Source organism: Mesoplodon mirus, assembly GCF_964341445.2.
Source record: "Mesoplodon mirus genome assembly, chromosome: 8".
In the NCBI taxonomy this organism is placed as follows: Eukaryota; Metazoa; Chordata; class Mammalia; order Artiodactyla; family Ziphiidae; genus Mesoplodon; species Mesoplodon mirus.
This window is the reverse complement of record NC_138984.1, coordinates 84,565,609-84,578,676: the sequence shown is the minus strand read 5'-3', so window position 1 is coordinate 84,578,676 and position 13,068 is coordinate 84,565,609. Positions and strand designations below refer to the sequence as shown.

The 13,068-nt window shown below is 37.9% G+C and overlaps 1 protein-coding gene across 1 annotated transcript in view; it reads left to right on the top strand.

The window, feature by feature from the left end:
• The window catches only part of CFAP210 (cilia and flagella associated protein 210), a 99,956-nt gene that overhangs the window by 9,090 nt on the left and 77,798 nt on the right, over nt 1-13,068 (top strand). The gene's annotated exons all lie outside the window — the stretch shown is intronic.

The window sequence follows — 13,068 nt, the reverse complement described above, 5'->3', positions numbered from 1 at the left end:
CACTGCAGGCACCAGGGCAAGGTTAAGTACAGTGGCCTTCTGCCCCGACCCCAAAGAAATATTGGAATCAGAGGTAGAAGTGTGTGGTATTGTGGTATACTCACAGAGGTCTAGTTTAGATAGATTAAATAATTCTGTACTGGATAATCTTATATTATGTTTTAAAATTCTATTAAAAATAAGTAATTTGAGAAGGTAGGTTTACACACTATTACATTCAATGGAGTGAATCACCCATGGTTCATCATAGGTCTCAGCCCCCATAGCTTTGACATGGCTTTCAATGGTAAAGGTTTTTATACTTTTTGTCTCCCTCACTGGAAAGTGAGCTCTTTCAGGGCATGAGCCTATTCCTCTACCTTCTCTTAAAATAATACTCACTCTGCATAAACTGTCATCTTTTATTAAATACGTTTACTGTGAAAACAGAGCTGGATGATATAATGTAAGCTGAAAATTGGACCATGGAATCTGGTCTGGGTTCAGGGAATGGAGAGAATAAATACTTAGCCTCCACTCAAGTTGATATTACCTTGGCTTTGTTCTGGATAAGCTAACAAGCAGAGCGAAGGATATAAACAGGATATACATACCGGAGGGTGAATGTGGCTCCCCATAGCCTCCCTTGAATCTTTCAGAGTGCACCCAAAGTTTGCCTTTCTTAGCAATTCTGTAGGGTGGGCTGTCCCTCAAGTCAAAGCCTCAGGAACAACTTAGGCTACCATAGAAGGTGATTATTCTGAGACTCAGCAAGCCATGCCAGCCAGGCCCGTCAGGTTCTGGACCTTGAAGTTCTTGTGATGCCCACAGTCAGGCAGTCTCCCATTTCCTCTGAGTATGAGGCAGGGCCTGGGAGTTCTCCATTTCATCCTCTTGAGTTTCTCGTGAGCAGGCCTTTTGAAGAGCAATGAGAAACGCTTATATCAAATTGAACCCAAGTCTCATCAGGCAGTGTAAAAGAATCATGGTTGCTATTGCTTAGTTTAACATTAAGTATTAATTCCACAAATACACATGTGTGCCTACCATGTGTTTGGACCTGAAGATACAAAAGTAAATAAAACAGGTTCTGCCCCCTGCCTCAGGAAAGCTCGGAGTCTTGTTAAATTCATCAAGCTTTTCTCTAACGACCATTTCTTTACTGAGGGTGGACAGGATAAAAACAGGATACACTGCTTTGAAACTTTTTAAAAAGTTTATTATCATTCATTCCAGGTTGTTTAATAACCCTTTGATCTCTTTTGGTTTTCCCCTATCCCTCTGTCCTCTGCTGTTTCCCTTAAAATAATACTCAGTGCAAGTACACGGTCTGTTTTGATTAAATGGATATGTTTACTCTAAAAACAGAGCTAAGAGTTACCAACTTGAAGGATTCTTCCTCCTTTGTCTCTGGATGAAACAAACTTTGGGAGATGCACAGGAAGATTCAGAGGTTTGTTCTGGTTCTGAGAGTCAGACAGCTATAAAGGACCACAGATAAAAATAGTGAGAACTTCAACATTTTAGGATTTCAGGAGTTCATTGTGGGAGATCAAGTGCAGACATGTGAGTCGGCCAGTATAGGCTTTGTACAATCTTTTTTTTTTTTAATTAGTTAATTTATTTTTTGGCTGCCACACACAGCTTGCGGGATCTCAGTTTCCTGACCAGGGATCGAAACTGTAACTCCTGCAGTGGAAGCACAGAGTCCTAACCACTGGACCACCAGGGAATTCCCAGCTTTGTACATTTTTAAAAAATATTTATTTATTTATTTGGCTGCACTGGCTCTTAGTTGCAGCACGAGGGATCTTCGTTGCCACGTGCGGGATCTTTAGTTGTGGCATGTGGGATCTAGTTCCCTGTCCAGGGATTAAACCTGGGCCCCCTGCTTTGGGAGCTCGGAGTTTTAGCCACTGGACCACCAGGGAAGTCCCGAAGCTTTGTACAATCTTAACTTTCAGATTCGTCTGAAGAAAATGAACTTGTTTTCATGAAAATTCACCCTTTGTATTTCTTACGAATTTACTGCTTAATGCGTGCATGTACTTATTAATATAATTGTTCCTGGTTTTTGGAGATGTAAAATATTCTAAAAGAAGTAACTAAGCCTACGAAAAATCCTTTGTCCTTCTAAATTTTATAATTTATTTATTTATTTTTGGCTGTGCCACACGGCCTGCGGGATCTTAGTTCCCTGAGCAGGGATTCAACCCAGGCCCCGTGCAGTGGAAGCACAGAGTCCCAACCACTGGACTGCCAGCGAATTCCCTTCTTCTTCTCATATATGTTGCTTCATTGGTCTTTGGAGTCCCATGTCACAAAACAACAAAATGAGCACAAGGCAAATAGGGTTGGACCAGGAGCACACCTAGAACATACTACAACCCTCAGCAATTCCCAGCCTTCCCTGGGGCATCGTGGTAAATCTGACTCTGCATTTTACATATTGACTTGATTACTTATTGTCAGTCCGCCTCAATAGAGTGTCGTAAGCTTTCTGAGAGCAGCAACAGTGTCTTCTGTTTACTGCTTTATGACCAGTGTCCAAACACAGTCCTTGGCACAGAGGGGCATAATATATGTTTTTAATAAATTTTATCCACCACCCACAAATTACCTTGGGGAAAATAATACTTCTTCTTCTCCCACTTTAGTCACTCTGTCCTCTTGGCTCTGCTTTATTTTCTTTTAGCACATGGCTTTTTAAGAATTATCTGCTTGTTTACTTGTTTATTGTCTGTGTGCCCTGTTAGGGGAGCTCTACTAAGAACAGGGACAGTGTCTTGCTCGCCTCTATCTTCCCAGAGTTTAGAGCAAGGCTTGGCACAGAGGAAGCTCTCAATAAGTAGTTCCTGAATAAATGAAAATAAACAGATAAATAACTTTTCATGATGAAACTTGCCAGATAGGACAACTCTTCATGTACCTATGTTTTTATTCTATTTACTTGAAATTTTCATTTAGGTTCTCAGTTACATGTTGATTTATTCAAAGGTAAATTAAGTTTTTAAAAAAAGTCAAATTGTAACAATTGCCTCAGTTTACATGACTAAATAAGTACAACTGCATTCTGATTGGCTGAATGATTGAGTGATTGATTTAAACCCATCTTCTAAACAAATAAAGATGAAAGATGTATAGGTACTTAATACTACTTTGTGACGTATGATTTCTGCTTTCAATTTGTTCTCACCCATTATTTCTGTGACTTTAAGAAGCAACAAATATAAAATGCACCTCGCTACTGAGTCCCTTTCCCCTGAGGGAAAGTAAGTAAATAAAGTCACCAGTTTCTTATATATCTTTCCTGAAGTATTCTGTGAATGCACTAGTAAACATTTGTGTATTTTTCCTTTTCTTACACAATTAATAACATATTATACTATAGTTCTGTACTATAGTATTTGTTTTTGTTTTGTAGCTTTTTTTTTTTTTTTACTTTATATTGGAGCTTGCTCAAGTATTATGGCTGTATAATACTCCATTGTGCAGTGTGTGTTAATTTATTTAAATAATTCTACAGGGACATTTAGATTGTTCTCAATCTTCTCCTGTTCCAAACAATCCTGCAATGAATAACTGTACACACGTCATTTCACACATATGTAAATACATCTGTAGGATAAATTCCTAGATGCGTCTTTAGCTCTTAGAGCAATAAATAACACTTCTCATCCTCACCCAGCTTCTGAGCCAACTGGGAAATAAGACAAAAGAATTAGGCAGATAGTTGATCAAAAGTATGACCTGTATCACTGATAAAAGCTGATGCTGAAGAATGTGACTTACATTTGCCTATAAGAGGGCTTCCTAATTCTAAATCTCTCTCCATTTAATCATAGGCAATGTTGGTCAACTATAGGCCTCTCAGTGCAGGTGTTAGGAAGAGAAGGGGCTGAGTGGAGCCTTCCCAGTTTATTCTTTACAAATGTAATAATTAGAAAAGTCATCTTCGGTGCAGCCACTATGGAAAACAGTATGGAGATTCCTCAAAAAATTAAAAACAGGACTACCATATGACTTAGCAATTCTACTCCTGGGTATTTATCTGAAGAAAATGAAAACACTAATTAGAAAAGACATAAGCATGCCTATGTTCATAGCAGCATTATTTACAATAGCCAAGATACGGAAGCAACCTAAATGCCCATCAATAGATGAGTGGATAAAGAAGATGTGGTGCATATTAAAATAATGGAATATTACTCAGCCATAAAAAGAATGAAATCTTGCCATTTGCAGCAACATGGATGGACATAGAGGGCATTATGTTAAGTGAGATAAGTCAGGGAAAGACAAATACTGTATGATTTCACTTATATGTGGAATCTAAGAAACAAATGAATAAACATAACAAAACAAAAATCGTAGATACAGTAAGTCGCCTCCATACGAACGATTTCCGTTCTGAGAGCGTGTTCGTAAGTCCAGTTTGCTCGTAAGTCCAACAAAGCCAGCCTAGGGAGCCAACTAACGCAATTGGCTATAGTACTGTGTTGTAATAGGTTTATAATACTTTTCACACAAATAATACATAAAAAATAAAGAAAACATTTTAAATCTTGCAGTACAGTACCTTGAAAAGCACAGTAGTACAGAACAACAGCTGGCATACAGGGGCTGGCATCAAGTGAACAGGCAAGAAGAGTTACTGACTGGAAGAGGAAGAGGAGGGGGGAGATGGTAGAGCCGAAGGGTCGTCAGCAGTAGGAGATGGAGGGCAAGCTGCAATTTCACTCATGCCTGACACTGGTGGCACAGGTTCTGGTTCCTTGCTGGATTCAATTCCATCTACCCTCTTGAAAAAAAGATCCAGCGATGTCTGGGTAATAGCTCTTTTTTTCTTGTCATAGATGACACGGTAGCACTGGATTGCATTCTGAACGGCTGCTGCAACCTTCACGTACCGGCCTATGTTCAGGTCCTGTGCCTTAAAAACTAACAGTGCCTCCTCAAAGAAAGAAAATCCCCTTGCCATTTCCTGTGTCGTGAATCTCTTCAGTTCTTCAGTTACTTCTTCTTCCTCTTGTCTCTCTTCATCCTTTCTTGGCACTTGGCACTTGTTAGCGATACCAGCTACATCACCGCTGCTTTTACACTTGCTTCCAGACATCCTGGGCTTGAAATAAAGATCCTGTACTACTTTACTCTATACAGTACTGTAAAGTACACAAAAGCACAACCACTTGTAGAGGATGCACGCCAGACACGTAAGTGAACTAACTTACGTGATTGGACATTTGAACGCACCTTCGCATCTTTGAAAGTTCGCAACTTAAAGGCTTATATGTAGGGGACTTACTGTATAGAGAACAAATGGGTGGTCGCCAGAGGGTGGTAAAGTGGGGGGAGGAAAGAAATAGTTGAGCGAGATTAAGAGGGACAAACTTTCAGTTGCAAAATAAATGAGTCACAGGTATGAACTGTACAGTGTGGGGAATATAGTCAATAGATGTAATATCTTTGTATGGTGACATATCATAACTAGACTTAACGTGATGATTATTTTGAAATGTACAGAAATATGGAATCACTATGTTGTATAACAGGAAGTAACATAGTGTTGTAGGTCAATTATACTTCAAAAAGAAACAAACTCATAGAAAAAGAGATCAAATTTGTAATTACTAGACGAGGGGCAGAGGAAGGGGGAATTAGATGAAGGTGGTCAAAAGGTACAAACTTCCAGTTATAAGATAAATAAGCACTAGGAATGTAATGTACAACATGATAAATATAATTAACATTGTTGTATGTTATATATGTAAGTTGTTAGGAGAGTAAATCCTAAGAGTTCTCATCACAAAGAAAAAAGTTTTTTTCTGTTGCTTTAAATTTTTATCTCTGTGATGATGGATAGTCACTAAACTTACTGTGATAATCATTCCATGATGTATGTAAGTCATATCATTATGCTGTACACCTTTGTCTTACAAAGTGCTGTATGTCACTTATATCAATAAAACTGGAAGAAAAAAATGAAAAACAGAAAGGAAAGTCATCCCTCCTTCCCTAGGGAGAAGCAAGCGGGGGTGGGTGGGTGTTAAACTAGTAGAGCTACTTCCACGTAGAAGGACACATCAGGAGAGGGGAAGAAGTGTTCCCACCCTAACAAAGGACTCTTCTGATTCAAAAGGATTTGCATTTATAGATCAATGGAACAGGATAGAAAGCCCAGAAAGAAACCCACACACTTATGGGCAATTAATCTACAACTAAGCAGGCAAGAATATACAAAAGGAGAAAAGACAGTCTCTTCAATAAGTGGTGCTTGGAAACCTGGACAGCTACATGGAAAAGAATGAAATTAGAACATTTTCTCACACCATACACAAAAATAAACTCAAAATGGATTAAAGAACTTAATGTAAGACCAGACGCTATAAAACTTCTAGAGGAAAACACAGGCAGAACACTCTTTAACATAAATCGTGGCAATATTTTTTTGGATCTGTCTCCTAAAAGCAATGGAAATAAAAGCAAAAATAAACAAATGGGGCCTTATTAAACCTGAGAGCTTTTGCACAGCAAAGGAAACCATAAACAAAATGAAAACACAACCTATGGACTGAGAGAAAATATTTGCAAACGATGCTGCTGACAAGGGATTAATTTCCAAAATATACAAACAGCTCATACAGCTTAACATCAAACAAACAAACAACCCAGTCAAAAAATGGGCAGAGAACCTAAATGGACAGTTCTCCAAAGAAGACATACAAATGGCCAACAGGCATATGAAAAAATGCTCAATATTGCTAATTATTAGAGAAATGCAAGTCAAAACTACAATGAGGTGTCACCTCACACCAGTTAGAATGGCCATGATTAAAAAGTCTACAAATAATAAATGCTGGCGAGGGTGTGGAGAAAAAGGAATCCTCCTACACTGTTGGTGAGAACGTAAACTGGTACAGCCACTATGGAGAACAGTATGGAGGTTCCTTAAAAAACTAAAAAGAGAGTTACCATATGATCCAACAATCTGATCCTCAGGTTTTTAACCTTGCTTCTTTACTTTGAAATATAGCACACCAGATTTTTAATATATGCCCATGACTCCTGGGCATATATCTAGAGGAAACACAAACTCAAAAAGACACATGCACCCCAATGTTCGTAGCAGCACTATTTACAATAGCCAAGACATGGAAGCAACCTAAATGTCCATCAGCAGATGACTAGATAAAGAAGACGTGGTATATATACAATGAAGTATTACTCAGCCGTAAAAAAAAAATGAAATAATGCCATTTGCAGTAACATGGATGGACCTAGAGACAATCATATTAAGTGAAGTAAGTCAGACAGAGAAAGACAAATAGCATGATATCACTTATATGTGGAATCTTAAAAAATGATGCAAATGAACTTATTTATAAAACAAATAGACTCATAGACATGGAACACAAACTTATGGTTACTAAAGGGGATAGCAGTGGGGGGGGATAAATTAGGAGTTTGGGATTAACAGATACACACTACTATATATAAAATAGGTAAACAGTAAGGACCTACTGTATAGCACAGGGAACTATACGCAATATGTTGTAATAACTTATAATGGAAAAGAATCTGAAAAAGAAAACTGAATCAATTTGAAACGAACACATTGTAAGTTAATTATATTTCAATTAAAAAAAGGTAAAAGAAGTATTTGCACTTGTAATTTTGACACATTTTTCCCGGTTGCCCTGATAAATGTACCAATTTAAACTTCCATACACCTGAAACTAACACAACATTGTAAATCAACTATACTCCAATAAAAATTTTAAAAAAACTCCGTCCATGTGAGCATGAATACAGACCCAGACACATATGAAAATGTAATATAAGATAAAGGTTTTCTGATGATCTGTTTTTCTATTCACGTCTCAGTACCTCAGGTTTTTAACCTTGCTTCTTTATTTTGAAATATAACACACCAGATTTTTAATTTTAGTGGTTTTATAGCATTTTAGTATCTGACAGAGATTGTTAATGGTCCCAGTATCTGTTAACCCCTTCTTCCTGTTTTTAACAAGACTCTGAGCTTTCACCTGAGCATGTGACTATCCATTTTTGTGTCCGTCTACAACAGCACACATGCATAATATTGGAAGGACTTGGACTTTAAATAAGATGGAGACATCACAAGGAACTGCACAGAGGAATGGCATGATCACAGTGTCTTGTAGACTCTATTGTTTCTGTAGTCAGCAGGGATTTATCTGCTCATCAGCAAAGGCATTTCTCAAACAGAAATGAGTGCAAACTATCCTCCAAGACCAGAACTAAAGCTGCTCTACAAGTTGAGGAGAACAGGACACTGGAGAACTTAGTGGGCGGCTCTCCTTTCCCTTAACTTAAATTATTCTAAATGTTTAGTTTTTACAGAAAGGAAAGGGGAAAGAAAAGGGAAGGAGCCTGCTGAGAGTTTCTGATCCTAGATTTATGAGACGGGATGCTGTGCTACTTCCACAGATGTTTTGTTACCTTTTCGCAGTTGTTTTCTCATAAAACTGAGTTTCCTCATTGAAAAAAAATTTCAAAGCTTCAGCTCATTCACTGCAATGGCCAAGAACATCTTTATTTATAACTTATGGAGTAAAAACACAGGTTCACAGAAGGCGGATGTCATTATGGAAAGAAGCCCAGTTAGAACTACTTTTCAAAATATTACAGGTGCGCAGATGAAAAACACAAATAGGAAATACAAAGCCACAAAACACACTGGAAGACTGAACTTGTGTCCAGCCAAGAGGATAATGATAATTTATATTGGGCACGATTTTGGTTTAAACCTTCTAACAATTTTGTGAACCAAGTGTGTGCTGTGATTTTGGTGGGGCTGAGGGAACGCATGGACACAATGGGGCTTCTGAACTGTGGGCAATTCCTGCCCCAAACCTTTTTAGAGAACTTTCTCCTTGATTAAGAGACAAAGGTTATGGACTCCATCACATTGCCTTCCTAACTTCTTTTAAAAGCAAAGATAAAAAAGACCATAGGGCTTCCCTGGTGGCACAGTGGTTGAGAGTCCGCCTGCCGATGCAGGGGACACGGGTACATGCTCCTGTCTGGGAAGATCCCACAAGCTGCGGAGCGGCTGGGCCCGTGAGCCATGGCCGCTGAGCCTGCGCGTCTGGAGCCTGTGCTCCACGACGGGAGAGGCCACAACAGTGAGAGGTCCGCGTACCACCAAAAAAAAAAAAAAAAAAAAGACTATAAATACATTGTTAAACCAATAACTTTGGGTTTCCATTCCTACTTAACAACACTGGAAAATAATTGTATGTGTCTTTTGTGTTCATTGGACCTGCTATTAGGCCAACAAGGGGGAAATGTTATCTGAAAAAGTCCTATGAGCTCTTGGTTGAGCCTCCAAAAATAAATGCCTTTTGCTAGAAACTGTAGGATGGAAAAGCAGAAAGAAACTCTTAACAAGGATGGTATTTCAAAGACTTTCAAAAATTATGAAGAACAAAATGCTCTATAACTTTATTTTTATGTATGTTTAGAGTTCCTGGCTGGGATTCCTTACCATTCTTTCCTTCTGCCTGATGTAAAGTCTCAGGTGGTAGTTAGCCAGTTTCAACCTCACCTTCCCATCTACTTTCTATTTGGAATTTTGAAGAAGTCCAAAATTATTGAAAATTCATACCCAAACTGCTTGTTGGTATTGTTATTCTGAGAACGGTGTGTGTGTGTGTGTGTGTGTGTTGGGGGGAGATAGAGAGAGACAGACAGAGGGAGAGAGAGGAAAAGAGAGAAAAATGGAGAGAGAGATGTGGAATAAAAAAAATGAGTTACAAAGTGATTTCTTAATTTTATTTTCCTAGGTAACTCTGAGAACCAGAATACTTTCTGTGGGAAAAGGGGCTACAGATATTGGGATAGAAGAGATTAGGTGAATACCCTGTGGTGCTTTTACCACTTCCTGACGATGCTAGGACCTTAGAAAAATTTAACTCTAATTATCCCTGTCTTTAGTATTTTTATTGTTATGTATTTTAATTTTATGCCTAGAAACAAGAAACAATCTAGTAGCAGTAAGCATCCCTAGCGTCCAGACGATGGTCTTGAAATACCATTTTTCCCTGAAAGAAATCAGGGCTGCTTGGAGAAATGGCTGATTCCAGGTTTGAGGCGGGAAATGCACAAGATGAGCCAGGAGTATCTGGTCATACCAGAGAACAAAGAAGCTATCAAAAACTACTGGAGCTGTGCCAAAAGGGAACAACTCTGGGAAGCACTCTACAGAGCCTTTCACTGGCTCAAGATGATAAACGGAGCATCAGTAAGAGTAACTACAATGGACTGAAAGACGCCAAGTACATTTAAATCCATGAGTTCAAAACAATTTAAAAGAAACAATAGGGACTCCCCTGGTGGCGCAGTGGTTAAGAATCTGCCTGCCAATGCAGGGGACACGGGTTCGAGCCCTGGTCCGAGAAGATCCCACATGTCTCGGAGCAACTAAGCCCGTGCGCCACAACTACTGAGCCTGTGCTCTAGAGCCCGCGAGCCACAACTGCTGAGCCCATGAGCCACAACTATTGAAGCCCGTGCACCTAGAGCCCGTGCTCAGCAACAAGAGAAGCCACTGCAGTGAGAAGCCCGCACACCACAATGAAGAGTAGCCCCCACTTGCCCCAACTAGAGAAAGCCCGTGCACAGCAACGAAGACCCAACGCAGCCAAAAATAAATAAATAAATGTTAAAAAAAATAAAAAACAATAAATCTAATAAATCACCTTTGAAGGATGCTAACAACTATTCATTTTGCAAACTGGTACATAAAGTTAGGAATCAAGTGTTTCTTCTACCTTTCCTATACAAACTATACCTCTGGGTAAACAACTAGTAAGTGAAGGAAGGTTTTTCTTTATAGAAGTATTTCAACAAATACACCAAGAAGAGAGAGCATTGGAAATCACCATTTTGCAATCCCTAATGAATTAAGGATCTGGGTATTGAGCATCTATGGCTGCCAACATCAGAAAGAGACAATTATGTCTTTTGATGAATGAACACACCACCACCTGTGAAGTAATTTTGACCCCCCAAAAAAAAAAAATCAAACCTGAATCTGATTAAGCTTCTGGATCTAACTACCAACTTATAGGAAACACAGGGGACATAGTAACGTGCTAAACTACACAATAGGAACACAATCAGTAAAATCTTAACTCTGGGAAAGCAGAATGAATGATCTAGCTTCAACAATTAAATTGCAAGGAGTTAAAAAAAGAAAAGATGGATGGGGAACTCATAGATTAAGAGACCTAAAAATTTTTTCTATGCATATGGAAATAAAGGCTAATGTGCCTTTAAGCAAGTACCCTAGATATTGATCCTATTTCAGTTGTAGCTAAAAACTAAAAATAAGACTCGTGAGAAACAGCAACTTTCAAAATTTGGATACTTGGAGTCCTCTTAATTAAGTCATACTTAAAATCATCTCCACAACTTTAATTATTTTGTAAAATAGTGTTTGCCCTCCCAAAGCAATGGCCTGTATTTAATTATAGTAAAATATTTTTCATTCATACAACAGTGATTTGGAACTTGGAATAATTCTGACCGAAATGTTTACCTTTCTTAATTCTTTCTTGTGTGCATATATCAAGAACAAAAAAAGAATTTTATAGAAAATAGAAGCTGGAAATTAAATGCCTGAGATCACAAACTATTTTCAAGATCCTTAAGAATAAGATGGGATCCATGATCTCAAAATTAGCCAAGAGACATAACATGCACATATAAATGTTAAATTCTTTAAATGTGACAATGGAAGTTTTACTGTGGCTGAAACAGTCAGGAAAGAATTTCCAGAGGCTGGACTTTTATAGGGCCTAGATAAGCTGAAAGGAGGCAAAAGTGATTGCAATTGTTCTCATCCATTCATAAAAGAGATCTCTAAAGCCCTACTGGATAACGTATTACTGGTTCAGCATTAAATGCAAATGTTCTTGAGAGCAATAAAATATTCTGTAATTCAAGTACAGATTGAAATACTCTGTAATTCAGTTGTTTCACTAATTCAGAAACTCAATTGTCCTTTAATTCAACTGGCCCAAATTCAAGCAGCTTTACCACGTTGCAGTGATTTATTTATTTTTATTGAAAATACAAAGTAATATGAAAGGAAAACATTTAAATAATTTAAAAATCATTCCATATCCCCCTACACTAACACAATGAATTTCACTTCTGCATATTACTTTCCACATGCATAAAGATTTTACAGACACAATGATAGTGTTCATACCATTTTATATTGTGCTTATTTTACTTACCATATCACAGACATGCCCATGTTTCTACAGTCTTCCAAACAATTTTTTTAATGGCAGTATAAGGCTTCACTCTTTTTATTAGCCCACTTTCTTCTTTGCCATTTAGATTATTTCCAATTTTTCGCTATTGTAAATAATGCAGACATAAACAACCTCATGCATTTACCTTTTTGTTTGTTTTGTTTGTATGTTATTCTTTAGGTTACAAATCAAGGAGTAGAATTTATGAGGAAAAGATATGGTCATTTTTATGGCTTTCTATGTAGTGCCATATTGTGTTACCAAAGGGTTGTATCTGTTTAAAATGCCTTCTTAAACGAATGTATTAAACAGGTTCTTTCTAAAATTTAAAAATAACTCAGAAAAATTAGGTAGTTTTACACTTACATACTTAAAGTTAAAAATAATTATTGTCTCAAAAAATGAAGAGTGAGGGTAGATGATCTAACAGATTACTAAAAGGTTAGATGAGTTAAGCTACGCTTCTTAAATTTTCTCAAGTTATGGCACACATGGAAAGTGATATGGTAGGCACACTGGAGAAAATGGACAAAGATGTTTCTGGCCCTGAAGTTTCAGCTACCCAGGCCACCTCTGGCTACTCCAAGAGCTGTGGGGATCCATATCTAGGCACATCTATCACCCAAAGAGCCAGTGTACATGGGAAGGGAAGTTCTAATTGAGGTTAGGTGACTCAATCCAAGTCACAAAATCTAGTTAGTGGAAAATGAATTCAAATTTCTTCTCATCAACGTATTTTCTACTATATCACAATGTTCTACATGCTTTCTGGCTCTAAATT